General features: G+C 48.8%; 1 protein-coding gene across 7 annotated transcripts in view; it reads left to right on the top strand.

The window, feature by feature from the left end:
• The first annotated feature begins 1458 nt into the window (after positions 1-1458).
• The window catches only part of LOC105483833 (EGF domain specific O-linked N-acetylglucosamine transferase), a 39156-nt gene continuing 34614 nt past the window's right edge, over positions 1459-6000 (top strand). For 2 of the 7 annotated variants that reach the window (XM_071092062.1, XM_071092063.1), the window contains exons 1-2: positions 2147-2852; positions 3374-3429. The gene's annotated coding sequence lies outside the window, so the exon portion shown is untranslated. Of the gene's footprint in view, positions 1811-2146; positions 2853-2922; positions 2999-3373; positions 3430-6000 lie in introns of those variants that run through there. The other 5 variants (XM_071092065.1, XM_071092064.1, XM_071092060.1 and 2 more) reach the window with 4 other exon arrangements.

The raw sequence follows: 6000 nt of genomic DNA, 5'->3' as shown, positions 1-6000 counted from the left end.
CCTGGCTTGAGGAAGTATTTTAAAAAATTACTGTCCTTATTAGTGTGGGATGGGTGAAGTATGCAAAGTATAAAATAATAGAGCAGTAATTCTGTTATAGGAAAGGGGTCCCGATCCAGACCCCAAGAGAGGGTTCTTGGATCTCGAGCAAGAAAGAATTCAGGGCAAAATGAAAGCAAGTTTATTAAGAAAGTATAGGAATAAAAGAATGGCTACTCCATAGACAAAGCAGCCCTGAGGGCTGCTGGTTGCCCATTTTTATGGTTATTGCTTGATGATACGCTAAATGGGTGGATTATTGATGCCTCCCCTTTTAAGACCATATAGGGTAACTTCCTGACACTGCCATGGCATTCGTAAACTGTCATGGCGCTGATGGGAGTGTAGTAGTGAGGACTACCAGAGGTCTCTTTCATGGCCATCTTGGTTTCGGTGGGATTTAGCCGGCTTCTTTACTGCAATCTGTTTTATCAACAAGGTTTTTATGACCTGTATCTTGTGCTGACCTCCTATCTCATCCTGTGACTTAGAATGCCTTAACAGTCTGGGAATGCAGCCCAGTAGGTTTCAACCTCATTTTACTCAGCTCCTATTTAAGATGGTGTTGCTCTGGTTCACATACCTCTGACAGTTCCCTTAGAGGCAAAATCTTTTTAATAAAAAGAATAAATAAATACTGTAAAGTGCTTTAGAATAATGTTTGGCACATGTTAACCACCACATATGTTTTTGCTGTTATTATCTGAAAAAAAATCCAGATAAGATTCCTAATTTAGCAAGTCACTAATGGAACTTGTAATAATTCTTAAACAACATTACTTTAAAAAATTACGTAAAAAGCATGTAAGCCTTTGGAAACAAACTTGTTTCCTTATGATATTACTTAACTTCTGGTGACTTGATGCATTTGAGCATGTTTATTTTGAAGGCATCACCTTCATATAATCAGTTCAACTTTAGTCATTAATGATCAACTCTACTGTGCTGCAGATGGAATAGTAGGCCTGGGGGAGTTTAGAGGAAAAGACAATGGGGGAATGGGAGTTCAAATAATTATAAATAACCAGTAATAAAGTAAATTAACAAAACCATAAAAATTAAACTCCACAGAGTAGTACTTGAACTTGATGCGTTTACAGATAGGTAAAACTATACTGCTTTTAAAATGTGTGTTGGCTCCAAAGTATCCTCACCATCACAAAGTGTATTCGGTGAACAATGTTCAGTCCTGAAATTTGGAAGTTAGGGGGGCAATTTCTGCCTGAAATAAGACAAAAGTAAAAATCCGCCACAGTGCAAGCAGAAGAGTCAGGTTTTCTACCCACCAGGCCCTAATATCCTCTGAGCGCTTTAACGCTCTCGCTCAAGAAGGCGCAGGCTGCTGCGATGGACATGGGCGTCCGGCTCCGGCACGTGCCGCGGGTCTTTCCGGCCCTGGTGAGGGAGCTGGCGGACTCGCGCCAACCTTCGCGGAAGAGCGCCACGAAAGGCAGATGGTTCCCTCACTTTGAGCACCTCCCTGCCGCGCTCTCCGGGTCCAGGCCGCTAGCCGGATTGAAGCCGCTCCGCGCGTCGGACCCCGTGCCCTGGCCCTCCCGGGTGTCGTCCGGTCCTGCCTCTGCGGGGCCCGAGCCCGCCCACGGCGCCGGCTGGCCAAGGTGTCCCAGCTGCTCCTTGGCGCCCCCTGGCCCAGCTCCGGCGCCCGAGGTTTCCGGTGAGCGGCAGTAGCCGGTTATGACGACTCCCTCCTCTGCAACAGCCGCAGTCTCCTCCGCCTCCTCCTCGATAGTCACGGCTGCAGCGGCTCCAGGTGGGACTCGCCCGCAGTCTGCGGAGCCTTCCCCCGCTCTCCTTCCCGCCGCGGCCGCGCTCTGCGCCGCTCCTGCCCCGGGTGGTTCCAGCTCCCGGCGCGGCTTCCCGGAGGGCTATAGCCTGCGCACGTACTCAGCCCGCGTCTTCCCATTCCCTGCGGGCTGGGAGGCGGGCGTCGGAAGCCGATCCTGGCCCTCCCCGGCCCCGGGCGCACTGCCCCTTCCCTGCGTCCGGAGCGCAGGCGGGCCCCGGGCCCTAGCCGCGTTGACCAGGTTTCCAGCCGGGGCGGAGCCGCTCCCCGGGGCCCCTCCCAGGCGCGCTGGGGACCCGGGGCGCCGCGGTGCAGGGTGGCCGGCGGCCCCGGGAGATCTCCACCCCCGAAGCAGCCCCTGGCAGCACCCACGGTCCAGAACCCCAGCGCGTCGTCTCAGCCGCGGCGGGGCGCTCGCCGCTGACCCCTCAGCCCTGGGCCGGGACTGACGTTCAAGCGGACAGCTGGGCTCTCGGGCAGCCGAGCACTTCCTGAGCCCTGCCTGGCACCCGCCGAGAGACTTTTTGGCTCAAGTGGGGGCCAGCCGTTGAGGAGTCATTCGGAGTCTCATGTCTTGAACTTTGCATTTGCCCACTGCCTTCTTTAAACTTTTCCAAGCTTTGTCTCTCTGCACCATTGCCCCATTTCGCCCACTGTGTCAGCCCCAGGTTTTGCCTCCTATCCATCATCTTTCAGATGTTTCCCTTTTTTCCTCCCTCATTAGGCCTGTGGAAATCAAATCAAGGGTTTCTGGAGTGGAGTGAGTCCAGCTGCTTTGAGCTGAAGGAAAAATAGCCTGGCCACCAAAGCGTCCCTGTGCTGGAGGAGTGCAGCCACCCATCCCCGCGGGCCTTGCAGGAGGACTGACACCAGGAAGGCTTTGTGCCAGGCCCGGCAGCCACCCCCACCCGCCTTATGCAAGTGGGTACATGCCGTCGCCAGAAGCCAGCTTTCTGATCTGCGTCTTTAGATTTTTTCCATCGCCTGAGCGTTACTTCTCAACTGATCGGTGAGTTTAGTGATGGCCAGAGCTCACTGGAGGACAATGGACTTGGATAACAAGGGTCAGGGCTTGGTCATAACAATGACTTTATTACCGGGAAGGACAATTCAAAAAATAGGAAGGCCTGGGAACCCTCAGGCATGCCACTCTAGGTGGGTAGCACTGTGATTCAGCCAACGGGGATTACTGCTGTGAGAATGGGACAGTTGTTTGCTCCTGAGAATGTTTGATCCATTAACTATCCTGTTGGCCAGTTCCAGTGGATGCCTGTAGAAAGTGGGCCACCTCCTCCTGTTCCCCATTGGAATCTGGTCAGAGTTGCTGTGTTGGGGGTGGTGCCTGTGAACTCGGTTAGCAGTGTGGTATTCATTAAGGAAAAGAAAGCGCACCACCGGCCAGGCCCTCTGGCTGAGGGTTATCCCGTTACATTATTTTTTTTCTTAATATTTCCTTTAATTCACAACATCACCTGAATGATCAAGTTTACTTTAGCATCCTTTTAAGGTAATATGTTTCATTTCTGACAGGTTTTAGAGACCTGAAACATCACAGAAGCTTCTGAGTGGTTCTGAGGATTCAAGAGGTAAATATTTTTATTTTAAGTAGAGTCATTGTTACTATGAATATGTGTTTTTAAATTTTTATAACACTACTGTCAACTCATTCTTGGGTAAAAGCCCCAAGTGAAAATATTATTATAATTCAGATCAGATTTACAGCAGATAACACCATACTCTTGAGGGTTGCCAAAGTGAAAATCTGTAGTACTTAACTACTCCAGGGGGGAAAAATGGGGGAAAATGGATTTCTTCTGGGTGTCCCCACTGTTCACTTAGAATTCCATGGCCTTGGAACTTGAGGTTTGATGGAACATAGCAGTCAATTTCCATTTTTCTTTCTTTCTTTCTTTCTTTCTTTTTGAGACAGGGTCTCCCTGGCATTGCCCAGGCTGGAGTGCAGTGGCGAGATCACTACTCACTGCAGCCTTGACTTCCCAGGCTAAAGCGATCCTCTCGCTTCAGCTGGGACTACAGCTGATTTTTTGTATTCTTAGCAGAGACCGGGTTTCACCATGTTGCCCAGGCTGATCTCAAACTCAGGGAGTCAAGCAGCTTATCTGCCAGTCTCGGCCTCTCAAAGTGCTGCTATTTCAGGGATGAGCCACCGCATTGGGCCTGCAGTCTGTTTCTAAAGGCTCCATCTTCACAGCCCATAATCAATGAAGACTAATTTCAAAACATGGGTTTTCCGGCATGACCCAGGAAACAGCAGTCCTAGCTGATGAACATCCAATGTATATTAAGACTCTGTCATCCAGTGGAAAGACCACTTAAACAAAACAAAACGAAAAATAGAACAAAGAGCCCACTAAAGTGACCTGAGAATGGCAGGATCATTGTCTGGGATATATAGGAGAAATCTGGTCTAAGAGATTTAACACTTACTGGGTGAGTTAGAAGTGCAGTGAGGTTTGTGACCATTGTCAGTGTTCACAATGTAGAGGCGTGAAGGGAGAGTTTAAGGGCGCAGTCATTGATGCAGACTGCTTAATATCACTCCTGGAGTTTCTAAGTCTTAGCTATTATCATAGCTGATTATTATACCTACTAGCATGTAAGCTTCATAAGGGCAATGAGTTTAGTTCATGACTGCACCTTCTTTGCTGTATCCTGGGTTCAGAAGAGCTCCTGGAACATTGTTCTCACACCTTGATTGTGATTATAATTTTTTATTCAGCAGACACACACTTGTTTGGAGCCATCCCACTCCCTTTGCTCTCTCACCGATGCTTTTTCCCCTACTCATCATTCAGATCTCAGCTCCAATGTTATTTGGGCCCCTTTTCTGCCCCACATGGCTTTAAACAGTTAATAAACACTTCCATAGCATTTAGTGTGTGCCAGATAGTTTTCTAAACACTTTACCAATAATTAACTCATTTAACTCACGACAGCTCTACAATGAAGGTTTATTATTATTTCCATTTTACAGATGAGGAATGCTTAGGTGCAGAAAGGTTAAGTAACTTGTTCAAGTCTTAACAGCTGGGAAGCTGCAGATTTGCGATTCAAATCCAGGTGGTTAAGCTTTAAAGGTTCAGGTTCTTAACCACCATGCTACGTTGTCTATCATATTGCTTTATTTTATTTCAGGTATCACTAAACTGGATCCTATCAAGCCCTTCCATAATTTTTTTTTTTTTTTTTTTTGAGAAGGAGTCTTGCTCTGTCGCCCAAGCTGGAGTGCAGTGGCGAGATCCTGGCTCACTGCAAGCTCCGCCTCCTGGGTTCTCGCCATTCTCCTGCCTCAGCCTCCCGAGTAGCTGGAACTACAGGCGCCCGCCACCGCGCCCGGCTCATTTTTTGTATTTTTAGTAGAGACGGGGTTTCACCATGGTCTCAATCTCCTGACCTTGTGATCCGCCCGCCTCGGCCTCCCAAAGTGCTGGGATTACAGGCGTGAGCCACCGTGCCCGGCTGCCCTTCCATAATTTTTTTAAGTTATAAAGTTTTTTTTTTTTTTTTTTTGAGACGGAGTCTCGCTCTGTCGCCCAGTCTGGAGTGCAGTGGCGCTATCTCGGCTCACTGCAAGCTCCGCCTCCCGGGTTTACGCCATTCTCCTGCCTCAGCCTCCCGAGTAGCCGGGACTACAGGCGCCCGCCACCTCGCCCAGCTAATTTTTTTGTATTTTTAGTAGAGACGGGGTTTCATTGTGTTAGCCAGGATGGTCTCGATCTCCTGACCTCGTGATCTGCCCGTCTCGGCCTCCCAAAGTGCTGGGATTACAGGCTTGAGCCACCGCGCCCGGCCGTAAAGTTTTATTGGAACACAGCCTCATCCTTTCTTTTATAATAGACCATGGCTACTTTCTGGACAGAGGCATTGTGTAGTTGTCACAGAGATCTTATGTCTGGCAAAGCCAAAAATATTTACTGCTTCTCCTTTACAGGAAAAGTTTGCTGGCCCCTAGTTGGTTTGAGTCACAGGCCCAGTCATCCGCTGAAGTTGTTTATTTATTTGATTGCTTGTTTACGACAGTCGTACTAGGTTTAAAGGCACCGTGAGAGCCTGGCTCTTTCTTGTTTTGTTCACCTCTGTATACCCATTTGCTAATGTGGTGCCTGGCACCAAGCAAGTGCTAAAAGAAAATTTAA

This window comes from Macaca nemestrina, chromosome 2, assembly GCF_043159975.1.
Source record: "Macaca nemestrina isolate mMacNem1 chromosome 2, mMacNem.hap1, whole genome shotgun sequence".
Lineage (NCBI taxonomy): Eukaryota > Metazoa > Chordata > Mammalia > Primates > Cercopithecidae > Macaca > Macaca nemestrina.
The sequence above is the reverse complement of the archived record's forward strand: the minus strand, read 5'-3'. Positions and strand labels throughout refer to the sequence as shown.